This window comes from Natator depressus, chromosome 11, assembly GCF_965152275.1.
Source record: "Natator depressus isolate rNatDep1 chromosome 11, rNatDep2.hap1, whole genome shotgun sequence".
Lineage (NCBI taxonomy): Eukaryota > Metazoa > Chordata > Testudines > Cheloniidae > Natator > Natator depressus.
This window is the reverse complement of record NC_134244.1, coordinates 64,977,277-64,991,681: the sequence shown is the minus strand read 5'-3', so window position 1 is coordinate 64,991,681 and position 14,405 is coordinate 64,977,277. Positions and strand designations below refer to the sequence as shown.

General features: G+C 42.0%; 1 long non-coding RNA gene across 1 annotated transcript in view; it reads right to left on the bottom strand.

Annotated features, from left to right (window-relative positions):
- Positions 1-8,856: 8,856 nt before the first annotated feature.
- Positions 8,857-14,405, bottom strand: part of LOC141995601 (uncharacterized) — a 33,186-nt gene continuing 27,637 nt past the window's right edge. The window contains exon 3 of the long non-coding RNA XR_012641367.1: positions 8,857-8,884. This is a non-coding gene — a long non-coding RNA (uncharacterized LOC141995601). The remainder of the gene's footprint in view (positions 8,885-14,405) is intronic.

The window sequence follows — 14,405 nt, the reverse complement described above, 5'->3', positions numbered from 1 at the left end:
GTGGGTCAGACCCTGGGTCTGTGTTGCAGTAGATTACCATATCTGGCTCAACAAGACAGGGTTCTGGAGGCCCAAACTGGCACAGAAAATAGGCTCAGAGATAGTCTCAGCATATCAGGTGACAGTCCTGAGGAGGTATCTGTGATTGAACCCATCACAAGGAGATTGTTAGCTTTTCAAACTTGAATGGATATATCATGAATGGGACTTAGGTCCTGGACTTGCATATCTCATTCAGGAACAGTTTTAGCCACTGATACTTATGCCAAGTGATACCTTAGCTGCAAGTCGCGCATTCGATTCCAAGGGAATTAAAGGTCCATTCCTGTCCCCACTGAAGTCAGTGGGAGTTTTGGGATGACCTTCAGTGGCAGCAGAATCAGGGTCTAATTGCAGAGTAAAGTGATTGTATTACTCAACGTGAGGGAGGCACAATCTGTCCCTTAACACGAGCTTTGTCTGCATGGAGGTGCGTGGGACCAGGTCTTTTTGTAATTCAAATTCAAAGGTCATTCTAGTGAGATTCCTATGCTATACAGGGTCCACGCTAGAGAGGCCATTCTCTATCCATAAAATATTTGCTTTCAACACACACTGGGGGAAATTAGTCCAGTATGGGAAATACACTACCCTTCCACCCCACACACACATTTGGAGCGGACCAACACACATTTGACTCATAGTCCATTGGGGTATTTATTAACTGGAAGCTTTCTAGAAATGCCAGGGGGCCAACAAAGAACCAAATGCACTCAGGCAACCAAAATATCCCCCTCCCTTGCTCCTACCCTCAACTCATTGGCCTATGCTAGCAGTGAATTATTACCACCAGCAGACTGGCAGGGATCGAGACAAGCCTCCAGCCATCTCCCTTCATGTAGGAAAGAGTAGACAGGCCACAGAGCCCCTTACTCCTGTATGCCTGGATCCAAGGTCTGGATAGCCCATGCAGGGGGTGTCACAACATACCTTCTGGATGTGTCCTAAACTTTCTCCATACCCTTGCTCTGTGTCTGTTCTCATTACAGACCCATACTTCCCTGGGGATGAATCTTGATGGTCAACATCTCGACCTACAAAGATACCTTTTCTACAATGCAGAATTGTCCAAAGGATCAGTTTGGCCATTTTAAAATGATGGAAGTCGGAGCCGGCGGGAGGGGAGATAAAAAAAAAAAAACAAAAACAAAAACAAAAACAACCCAACCATGTGCTTCCCATTCTTTTGAGTCAAAGTGCTTTAATTTGAAAACTGTAACAATTAACTTATTTTAAAAGGTCTAATCCCTTTTGAAATTATGGAGAGGAAAAAAGGAAAGATAAGGTGGATGTCCAACTTTTGCTCTACAACAGTGGGTTTGATCCTGCCCTCAAGGAAGTCGGTGGCAAAATTCTTATTGATCTCAGTGGGAATAGACTTGGGTCCTAATTTTAAAAGAAGCATCATATGCATTGGTCATCCCAAAAACCATGCTAATTGCCTTAGAGAACTGTGTAATGTTAGTTTAGCGGGCCAGATACACAGATTGTGAGCTTCAGCGATGCGAAGTAGCTGTAAACCCACCTTAACTAGATGGATCAGATTGGAGTTGTTCCAGTCATTGTATGTAAGCATTTATCTAAGTTACCAGAGTAGCAGAAAATGAAAGAAAGCCTCTAGGGCAGAAAACATGTGCGATGGGTTAGATCACAGAAACCCCTTGGGAGCTGCCACCTGATGTGCCAAGACTACTTCTGCTCCTGCTTTCCTGCCCTGTCAGCTTAGGACTTCAGTGCCCTGTCTGGTTTGAGCCAGACCTGCTAGCCTGCTGCAAACCCAGACCCAGGTCTGAACCACGTCCCCTAACAGCTGTAGGCTTAACTGAAAGCAACTTACAGAAGTGTTCCTCTCCTTGACACTCAGATGCCCAACTCCCAGTGGCGTCCAAAGCCTGAATAAATCCGTTTTACCCTGTATAAAGCTTATACAGGGTAAACTCATAAATTGTTTGCCTTCTGTAACGCTGATAGAGAGATGCACAGCTGTTTGCCCTACCAAGCATTAATACATACTCTGGGTTAATTAATAAGTAAAAAGTGATTTTATTAAGTATAGAAAGTAGGATTTAAGTGGTTCCAAGTAGTGAAAGACAGAACAAAGTAATTACCAAGCAAAATAAAATAAAACACGCAAGTCTATGTCTAATCAAACTGAATACAGATAAAATCCTCATCAGTTCCAGTAAGCTCTCTTTTACAGACCAGTCTCTTTCTAGTCTGGGTCTAGCAATCACTCACACCCCCTGTAGTTACTGTCCTTTGTTCCAGTTTCTTTCACGTATCCTTGTGGGTGGAGAGGCTATCTCCTTAGCCAGCTGAAGACCAAATAGAGGGGTCTCCCATGGTCTTAAATAGACTCTCTCTTGTGGGTGGAGACCCCCTCCTCTCTCCTATGCAAAGTCCAGCTCCAACATGGAGTTCTGGAGTCACCGGGGCAAGTCACATGTCCATGCATGACTCACAGTTTTTACAGGCAGAAGCCATTGCCCACATGGTATCCTGAATGTCTCCAGGAAGACTTCTTATGTGGATTGGAGCATTCCAAGATGCATTGTTCCTTAAGTGCGTCTTGACTGGGCACTTAACTTTGCGAATTCCTTTCTCCAGGAACTGACCAAATGCTCTACTAAGCTTATTTAGAAATCAAGCCAGTACCCAGCCAATATTCGTAACTTCGAATACAAAAATGATACATGCATACAAATAGGATTAATAGATTCAGTAGAGCATAACCTTTACATAGATATGTTATATAGCATATGTAGCACAGAACATATTCCAGTTATGTCATATATATCCATAAGCATATTTCCATACAGCCTTAGGGGGGCACCATCACAACATGTATGTATATTGTTACATTAAATCTTACTATTATGTTAAACATATTAACAACAGTTCACATATCAAAAGACTTCCATTAGAGATTTCTGCCTTCTGTATTAACAGGATCACTATGTTTGTAGCACTGTTCATTATGTTAATATATCACTTTTGTACTGTGAGTGTCCATTCTCATTAACTGATTTTATGTATTGTTTGTCCATGATGACTAAAAATAGTAACAAGTAAATTAAATACAAAAACCTGTTTAAATTATTCTCTTTGGACCAGACCCTTATTCAGATTGAGTAGAACATCATTCCACTAATACTCCTAGAGAAATCAATGGGGCTATTGCTATTGGAGAAGTAAGGTACTAGACAACGTTAGTAAGGAACCCACAGTCAGACCTTGAGGACTTAACCAAGCGCCAGTGAGCAGAGCAGTAAGACTAGATGTGCAGTCCACTGTGTCCTCTGAAAGGCTAGTTTTGCAAGCCAAAGGGAGATCATCATAGAGCAGAGGGAACACACTGTGGGATGCCCTTTGCAGACCTTCTGCGCAGAAGCAAAATGCCACCCCTCCACCCCCTCCCGGTTGCTGTGGAGTGTGCCACCAATGACCATTGATGGGCAATGTACAGGAGATGCAGAGTTTCCCAGAGTCTGTGCCGTCTTACCTCCCAGCAGAGTAGAACCATGGTGGCTCAGCTGCTTTTCGGGCCTTGTGTGAGCATGAGGAAAGGGTCATGGCTGACCCCTAACTGCCTATATGTGGGGGATCAATTCAGAGAGCAGAGGGCTTTCTATTCTAGCAGCCAAAGGCAAAACAAGATCCAATGGCTGAGAACTGAAGCTAGACAAATTTGGGCTAGAATGAAGGCAGAACATTTTAACAGTGAAGGTAAGTAATGATTGGAACAATTTACCAAGGGATTTGATGGATTCTGTATCACATGAAGTCTTTTAAATCAGCACTGGACATCTGTCTAAAATATACGCAACCAGAGGTTATGGACATAGCACATGAATACTTACTGGGTGAAATTCTATGACTTGTGTTTTACAGGAGGTTAGACTAGATGATCATGACAGTCCCTTTCTGGCCTTAAAATCTACAACTCTGTGAAACTCCTGGGTTCTCCTGTAATTGGTCCTTCTAGACGAATTTTAAATGGCTGAGTACATCTATTTGACATCTCAGACCTTTTCAGAAACTGAACCATCGGCAACACTTATCTGCTGTTGGAACATGAATTTTACAACCCATGGGCCAGATACTGAGCTGATGTAAAGCAGCATAGATAACTTCACTGAAGTCAGTGGAGTTTCCTCAGTTTACTCCAGCTGAGGATCTGACCCCACGTCTATTGGAACCTATATTTCTCAACCTTCCCATATTACAACCCAAATTTACCCCTCATTAGCCTGAATAACAGAATCTATGAACAAATATGATCTCTCCCCCTGCTTACATCTTCAGAGCTGTGTCCCGGATTTTTCACAGCATTTCCTTAATAATCATGTTATATCTAGAATATGTCATGTGTACACTTTGTTTTGAACCCATCCTGCGGGCACTCAAAGGGAATAATCAAGCTGAGAGCTAATCTGTAAATAAACAGACTTAGTGAGGTTATGGCAACGGGATAAGCAGGATTTATACTTCAGGAGGAAAAAATGAATACAGATGGGTACTCAAGCTGTGGGTTTCACGGTTAAGCTAAGAGTGCCGTGTTAAGTAGGAGCAAGGGAGCTCTTCATACATATGTTACTACCCAAAGATCTTTAGAAAACTGTAACAGTGAATACTGAAAACCATGTTACAAAAATATTTATCCAGTGAGACAACATGGGGGGGAAAGGGGAGGCAATATGAAAACTGTGTTGATTCTTAGTAATATGTTAGGGGTTTATTCTCCCTTACTACCTTACTTTATTTATTTATCAGCTATATAACATATATTTGTAATGTGCCCTGTGCCTAGCACTAGCTTCATGGGGCACTGTTCCTAGACCAGACTCTACAGCAATACAATACAAATGTTACATAACAACAACAACAAAAGTGCCCATCCATCCAGTGCTAAGGGTGCCTTTACAATATTCTAAATCAAAATTTAAACTCACCAGTCTGTGCATAGCTCAGATAATTACCCACGACTAATCATAAACATCACCACCGCCCTCCTCTGGCTTCATAGCCCACCTCCTGCCTGCCTGCCTGCCCGCCCAGGGGAAAAAAAATAAGTTTTGCTGCATTCCAGAGAGCTGAGCAGATCAGGGCCCTGATGGACTGAGGGGAGTAAGTGAGTTCTAATATCAAGGGGCTTTTCATAGGCCTGCCAGCAGCTCCCTACCCGATATCTATCCTAACGCAATTTCAGCTTGAAAGACTCCAGTGATCTCAGATGTAGCAATAGGATATGGGCGCTCTCTTACCCAAATCATTATGGGACTCTGATGTCAGTGGGACAGCTACATTCAAAACCAAGGGAAATTACGCTCCTTAGATTAGCAGTTCTCAGTATGGCACCGGCAACCTCAGCATGGCTCAGGAGTGCCATCTGTCGAGTTATGGGGAGAGAGCAGAAAACACAGGCCCAGTCTGCTTGGCAAAAGACAGCTGTCAGGAGCCAACGGGAGCGAGCACAGAGACAGGAAGGAAGTGCTTACCCCCCTTTCCTAGTGCTGAATACATTTCTGCTACTGAAAATTGGGCCAGGCCAAATCTTGTGGTCCTTAGCCAGGCAATATTCCTACTCAGTGCTGCAAAGTCCCAGTGACTTCAGTGGGGGGATGGAGTTGCCTTAAGCAAGACAACAGGATTTTCCCCGAATTTATACTAAGTATAAGGGCTAAGTTCAGGACAGGCTGGTCAGTCTGCAATTCGTCTCACAACGAGAGGCGTTTTCTTGTTGCCCTGTCCCAGAAGCAGCCAGGAGGGAGACTAACTCCACGAATCACAGGCTCCCTCCTGGTCTCACCACTGCTCCAGGGAGACAGTAAACACAGTAGGCCTATCCCTGTTTATCAGTACCTTCACAGGGAGAACGCACCCCATACTAAAGGGCTTTTTAATCCATGTACGTTTAAATTTGAAATGTTTAACAGTGAGGGTGATTAACCACTGGAACAAACTACCAACGGAAGAAGTGGATTCTCCATCTTTTCGACTCTTCAGATCCAGACAGGAAATGTGCTTTAAATGGATGAAATTCTCTGGCCTGCACTAGACAGGACGTCAGACAAGATGATCTAATGAACCCTTCTGTCCTCAACATTTATAAATCTATGAATGAAAGCATTTACTGTACTCTCCAGTGCAGTGAGGTAACTACACAACCATGCACATTAGGATGAAGGTAAGGCTCCTCCATAGCCTAACTGGTTGTTAATTTTTATTATTAATTATTATTATGATGATGATGATTTAGTCTTCTTTGTAACTAGGGGTTTGATCAACTAGGGGCTGAAGTCTATGAGAGTCTTCTGAATCTGGATCAAGCCTAAGATATGGTGATGAACATACCTCTCACACAGCCCTGTAGATTTCCATTAAGAAACCAAAGGGAACAGTTAGCTTTGCAAACTGAATGTCTTTCTGAACTCTAGATACATGGGGAGGGGAAGGGGGGAACAGAGAGAATAAGCAGCTCTGAAGTGGTAAGTGATCATTTATGTTTGTTTTCTGGTGGCTTTCTTGAATGGAATTGTTACCCTGGGTTTTGAACTTTGTCGGAAACAGTTTTAGAACGTTGCTGCATTAGCAATATATTCCATTCACATGACTTTTTATTTCTGTCATCTCAGGAAGCCCACAGGATTATAGGTGAAAAATCCATTCTGAATATCCCCCCCTCGCTGAGGTAAATATTTTGTAAATTTCTCCCCCACACACATCTTGCAAATTTCACATTTACAGCATAAAATGTTGCATGACAGCAGCAAAGAAGTTTCACTTTTTATTAATAAAATAAAACTAACAGGTAATTATCTTTGTTTGATTTCTTAATAACACATGAAAGCTTAATGGGATGCACTAATGCTGAAATCACTGCTTAACACCATGACTAATCGCAATATCAGTGCTCAAGGGATGATCTCATCAAGCTCCAATCAGACTGGGAAAAAAAGGGACACCCATGTTTTACCCTCCCTGTCCCTTGCAAAATTTAGGACTTAATCTACCACAATAATAATACCGTAAGCTTTTGGGTCTCACTCTTGCCCTGCAAAGTCTCCTCTGTGCTGCTGGCTGCCTTAAACAGGCAGCTAAGGATACCCTCACCCGCACCAAGCATGGGGTTACCCACCTACTCTTTTTCTTGGTGTAAGACCATGCTGAAATAGGGGAGGGGTGTGTTGGGACATGTTAGGCGGGATAAGGCAGGCTAAGGACTGAGCCCAGGAAAGGCTGCAGGAAGATAGCATCTCCAGGGAAGGCTTGGGAGTATGGCTCCATACCAGGGCTGGGACTACTTAAAGACTGAGCCTGGGGAGGGTTATAGAGATACCAATGGAGGGGTACTGGGATAGGCCTCTGATGGACTGTACACGCAGGAAGCGGTCTGTTTGTTTCACATACAAACCATGTGTGTGACTCAGCTGGAGGGCTAAGTCATTGAAAACCTTCCTGAAAAACCATTGACAGAGGTCACCACAGACTAAGATTGCAGGCACTTTCAAGAGGTGGGTGCCATGCCGTTATAGTAGCCCTCTGAACAGAGCACTGGATTGTGATGTGACACCTGGATTCTCTTCTGGGCTCTGCGTCTGACCAGCTAAATAACCTTGGGCAAGTCACTGCACATCTCTGTGCTTCAGTTTCCTCATCTGTAAAATGAAGATAATACCAACCTCCTTTGTAAAGCGCTTTGTGATCTACTGATGAAAAGTGCTGTATAAGAGTGATGCATTATTATTAAAAAGGAAGCCAGCTGTGGCATACTGCAGCCTGAACAATTATTACACTTATAAGATTATTTATTAGGAGGCAACATGCACTTGTCAGAGATAACTGGTTCTTTTCCTAGGCAGCTACTTTGATAAGATGGAATGTGGTAAAAAATACAAACGTTATTTTACACGGACAACAATAATTGAAGTCATAGGAAAATTTAATATACATAATGATTAGAATAAGATAAGTACAGTTAAGTGGTTTCATGCATCGTTCCATATTTACAATCTTGTTCTGTGCATACTTACAACTCTGTGGAGAGCACTGGAAACAAAGATAGTAGGGAAAGTAAGTGAAGCCCATAAGAAGATTATAAGAAGATCAATTCCTACTCCTATCTGTATGTAGCCTTTGGGGTGAGGTCCATAATTTAGCATTAATATTATGATTTACATCACTTCTTTCTCAGTAATTCCTATATGCAAATGTGCTCTAACTACTTAGGTACTGCATAGCAACCTGATTGCCAAAGCCCCCCAAAACTCCCTTCCTGCAGAATTCTGCAGTGTACTGTACCCTTTGTGGTCACTTATTTTTCTGCTCAGAATGAGAATGCAGAACTGATGACTTAGGGTCCTCTCTTTAGGCCTACACTATTTCAACTAGATCCCAGCCTTTGACATAAATACTCCCACAAGGCCTTAGCTGAATATAACAGCCTTCAACTATAGCAAGTTAACTAATAACCCATTTATTTCTGCCTCCCTATTTGCCTCCCATGCATTGTTCCAAGTTAATAAGCAATACACCCCTATCAATATTATACTCCTATCAATGTTATACTCCTACAATGTCATTTTACCTCTAGCAAGCATAAAAACACCTGCAAGACAGGGCCATTGGCCATAAGATCACGTCAAAGATTAACAATACCTACACACCATCTTCCAGACTCACTGTACAGTCTAGCAAATGCAGGCCCTTTAACAGAGGCATCCGCAGATATCTTGAGGCATAAGTAGGGAGAGTAGACCACAGTGCTCAAAAATCCTTTTTACACCATAATAAAGTACTACATCTCCTGGATTTATTTCAGTGCACTCCAAGCACGGGGCCATTCCTGGGCACAGAAGAGAAGAACCCTGTCAGGTTTTGATCAGTAAGATGAGGCGATGCGAGCTGTAATAACATCAAAAAATGTAAGAAACCCTTTGATGTAGAAAAATGTCGTATTGCTGTTTGTCTGCGTATTTGGTAAATCACTCATCAGGAGAGTGACTGCTTCAGTTAGGGCTGGCTGGCAAAAGGGATAGGGTGGTTTTTTTCTTTTGGTATTTTGAGACTTTTATATACACGTTTTTATTTTAATTATTTGTGAAAGTGACTAGAACCATTTGGGAAAAGGCACATTAAAGAAATCCAAAAAAGGAAACCAAATAAATTCACATTCACACACACACACACACACGCGCGCACACACACACCTTTGCCAGTTCATACCACTCCTTGGGGTACAGAAACTTGCACTGGAAGAATTTTAGTGCTGCCTGGAAATCAGAAGGACACAGATGAAATAAAAGCTTGTGGATACAGCCAAAACACTGGTTATTAAATTCAGTTATGCCAAAAACATCTCACAACACAACTGGTTTGGCTTGTGAGCACAGGCCCAAACTGCTATAAACAGTCTCAAGGAGAACACAAGATGCTGCCCGATGCTGCCTGCAGTATACAAGACTGCCCACCCAGACAAACAGTTCACCTGGATCTTTGGGAGTAAAACACCCCAATTCCCAGAGCATGTTCAAATGTTTCAAACAAAAAGGGACATTTTTGTTGGAAATGCCCCTCCCCCCTGAAAAATATTGTGGAAAACTGCTGACTCATTCAAGAATCATTTTTACAATATTATTAAGCATCACAATCATTATCATAAATATTATCAACGTTGTTTCCCAAAAACTGTTGATAGCCATTTCAATAACACATAATAAAAATATCTATCAATGTTTTGAAGGAAAAAAAACCCAGAAGGGGTCAATTTCAAACCAGACAAACCATAACCACTATCAAAATTTCACAGGCTTTTTCCCCCATTCCTTGAACAGCTCTACGCATTCCTCCCTGAAACCTCCTGACAACCCTTGAAGAGATTACAAGCTCTCAGCAGCACAAGTTACTTTATTGTGATGGTATTATGCAATTAGACTGTCTGAACAGTCACAATGTCACTGACAATTTTCAACACAGTACATTTTTGGCCAAAGGCCTTTGCCTGCATTTTGGTTTTATCTCAGCACAAGGGAATTTCTACTGCAGGCCAGCTGAGACATATAGAAGACTCAGGAATATTGCAGCCATAACTGAGAACATACTAGTATTTGGTTGTCTAGAAGAGGAATTACATGCACACCTTTGCACTGTATTCCAGATATCAAATTAAAAGGTAAGTCTGGATCCAGTGAGAAGCATCATCTGCATTGCAGAGATGAGCTGTTTAGGTTGTTCCTTTACTATGAATGTGATAAAATCAGATCCAACTATAGTCACTGAGATGAAGGACATGGAACGTGCATGTAATTGTCAGGAGCTGGGGACATCTCTTGGTGTAATTAACTAGCTATCCAAAGAACTAGTCTAATGCCCATTGATTTCAGTGGAAATTACATTTGGCCCCTAATCTGTGTCAAACTTGTTTGCTTCTTTATGCAACCCTCCTTTGGAGGTCACCTTTAAATAAGATACATAACAATGAACTGGAAAACTCTATTATTTTTATTGTTACTATGGTATTTTTAATGTGATCACATGATGTCTACCTGGCTTTTCCTTTAGCTCCACATTATGGATTAACCTAATGCGATAGATATCATGACTCTGAAGTATATACAGTATGACATGTTTTCAAAAGTGTCTAAATATATAGTTACCCCACTGGCTGTTTATTATAGCATGTCAACTTTAATCTCTCCATGAGACAGATTTCTTTTTAAAAAATTGTAATATTTTAAAACAGAAACAAGTGAAAAGACAAACTAATTTACTTTCAATGCAGCTCCATTTATGGCAATGAAACCTGAATTACTCGGATCCAGAGGTACTGGGAACTTCTGTTACAGCAGCAGTGTCTTATGTCTTTCAGCACCATGGTCAGTGACTTCAGAACCCATTTCACCACCAAAGCTGACCACACTGAATAAGTCAACATTCACCAAAGGTTTCAGTTGTCTCTGAAAACAAGACATTTTATGCTCCTTTCTCCAAGAGTCCTTTGGTGAGGAGGATTGTGCCACTCTTGCAAAATAGCAATGGGAAACACAGTCTGATTACAATCCCAATTGTACCAATATAAATCATCAGGAACTATGCTGAAACCAATACAGTTACACTGGTGTAAAAATTCTGAGAGCAGAATCAGGCCTTTCATCTCCAAAGCAGAGACACAGGCGGAAGACAGAATGTGATTTTTATGTTTATGAGGCCTTAAAATCCAGGTGTTTTCTGGTAAGGATTTGTTCTGTTAAGTCACTATATGAGATCCAAGCCAGGTAGAGATTTTTTTAAAAAAATATTCTTCAAAGTCTCTGAAAGAAATTAACATGATCAATAATAATAGTAACTGACAGCAGCAGTAACTGTTTGTTCTTTATATAAATACCATAGATATGCATGGCATCTGTCGGAGTTTTATAAAAGGGGCCAATGAAGGGATATCCTCAGGCAATAGAGCTAATTCTGTGCAAGTTCCTTTTGGCCACTTGCATCCAAGCATTGTGTGAAGAAGGTGGCTGAAGAGTACAGTGCTCCAGTAAATCTGGTTGGTTATGAAGCCATTAAAAGGTGGTAAAAATCAGAGCAACCCTTAAGGTGCTATGTCAGTTGCTGGTGGACTTGTTTTTCCCCTGGCAAGCCACAGGACTGAGGAGAAGTTTGAAGTGGCTTAGAAACCACCTTTGCCTTCTCCACCCCAGTTCTGCTTCAGCACAGGTGGGGATTTGGCCAGGCTCTTCCAATGAATAATTTCACCAGTACTAATAACAAGAGGAAAATGTAAGTCCTGTGGATCATTACTGAGCCCTTCTTCTCAGGTTAGAAAAAATTTCTGCAGGTTGCAAAGTATTCAGAGAACTCATTGGCATGGTTGGAGATAACTGTCTTATTCTCAAAGATAAGAGGTAGAAGAGACTGAAGTGACTAAGATGGGGTTGTCTTGTCCCCAGGAATTGGAATGCATGAAGAACACATTGCTTTTAATTACGTATTCAGGGCCTCAGCACCTGGAGGCCTCAACCAAGGCCTCTTTGTGAGGGGCAATGCACAAACTCATAGTAAAAGACAGTCCCTGCCCTGAAGAGTTTACAAGGTAAGTAGACAAGACAGATAAAGAGTGGAAGGGGAAACAGAGGATAGAGAAGTGAAGTGGCTTGCCCGATGTCACACAATGAGTCAGACGATAGAGCCATGAACAGAATGCAGGTCTCCTGCCTCCCAGTCCAGTACCATCTCCACTAGGCCACGTTGCTTCTTAGAGGACAAGTTAGACTGCCAGTCTGTTGTTAAAATGCTTCACAATCAGAAAGACACAGGCGGCTTGTCAGGACTTACAAAGAACTAAGATTACGTTAATTTCATTCTCCACCAATATTTCAACTCCTCACATCCTCAGAAGTATGGATTCCATCTCAAAACAACAGAATGGGGATTACTTTAAAAAAATCTGTTCAGCTCCCAAAAAGGAGCCACAGTCTGATTAAATTGTACTCATCCATGTATCAAACCTGTCCTGTTGGAAAGTACTATGGAATTTAATAGGGATGAAACAAACAGGAGAAGTTTGATAGCATTCTCCAGAAATTACTATATAAATCTACAGACTTTAACAAAGAATTATCTACACTCTGTACAGTTTCTTTTAATCATCCTATTGAATTTAATAGAGAACTTCTGTAGAATTCTATAGAATGGTTAAAAAACATATAGAAAGGAGGTAAGTTTCTACTCAAGACAACTGATTCATAGAATCATAGAAGATTAGGGTTGGAAGAGACCTCAGGAGGTCATCTAGCCCAACCCCCCGCTCAAAGCCGGACCAATACCCAACTAAATCATCCCAGCCAGGCCTTTGTCAAGCAGGGCCTTAAAAAATGCTAAAGATGGAGATTCCACCACCTCCCTAGGTAACCCATTCCAGTGCTTCACCACCCTCCTAGTGAAATAATTTTTCCTAATATCCAACCTAGACCTCCCCCACTGCAACTTAAGACCATTCCTCCTTGTTCTGTCATCTGCCACCACTGAGAACAGTTGAGCTCCATCCTCTTTCGAACCCCCCTTCAGGTAGTTGAAGGCTGCTATCAAATCCCACCTCACTCTTCTCTTTTGCAGACTAAATAAGCCCAGTTCCCCCAGCCTCTCCTCATCAGTCATGTGCCCCAGTCCCCTAATCATTTTTGTTGCCCTCCGCTGGACTCTCTCCAATTTGTCCACATTGTTTCTGTAGTGGGGGGCCCAAAACTGGACGCAATATTTCAGATGTGGCCTCACCAGTGCCAAATAGAGGGGAATAATCACTTCCCTCGATCTGCTGGCAATGCTCCTACTAATGCAGCCCAATATGTCATTAGCCTTCTTGGCAACAACAGCACACTGTTGACTCATATCCCCTGTTGACTCATATCCACAGTAATCCTCAGGTCCTTTTCCTAGATTCCATGGCCAGAAGACAGCACTGTTATAATCTATTCTGACCTCCTGCATAACACAGGCCATAGGATCCCCCTGAATTAATTCCTGTTTGAATTAAGCATATGATTAGAAAAAACATCCAATCTTGATTTAAAAATTGCCAGTGATGGAGCCTCTACCACAACCCTTGGTAAACTGTTAATTACCCTTACCATTAAAAATGAATATCTTTCTTCCAGTCTACATTTGCCTATCTTCAACTTCCATCCAGTGGATCATATTATACCTTTGTCTAATAAAGTAATTTCTATAGCACCCTTTAGGTTTCATTTTTAGGATGAAGTCTCTACAGTTTTCCCATTACATTGCACAGGGACCTTCTACTTCCTTTTGAGAGGGAACCCTCAACCCTTACTATGGATCCTTCTCAATCCAGCACATTGACCATGTGGCTTCTTCCACAGGAACCTTCCACAATTAGGCCCTTCTGAGCTGGCCTAGCCTGCTAGTGGCAGAGAAGGGAGATCCAAAGCTTTAAATTCAATGTTTAATGATGGGCTGCATTTTTCCCTTTCCAACTATCCTCTTGCCTCCAAGGATTCGTTCCTGCCTAATATAACACATTCCTGGTCCTCCAGGAGAAGCATCTGTAATCCTTTATGCACCATGGTCGTGCCATGGCAAGTCTCATGCAATAGGAAATGGAAGCCAGGCTGCTTTGGAAAGTGATTTTCCATCCTAAATGTCAGCAGGATCTATGGTGTTAAGAATCATGATGCCTCTGCTTGGGGCTGTTAGCCCCGGGACTGGAGAGCCGAGAACCAGACACAAACTTTAATCCCTCACACTGTAGCAATGTGTCAGCACTGGTCCCACCTGAGGTTACTTTCTGAAAAAGCCTAAACATTCAACGTACTTTACCACTAAACTCCAGACCCAAATTAATTAGATTGCGT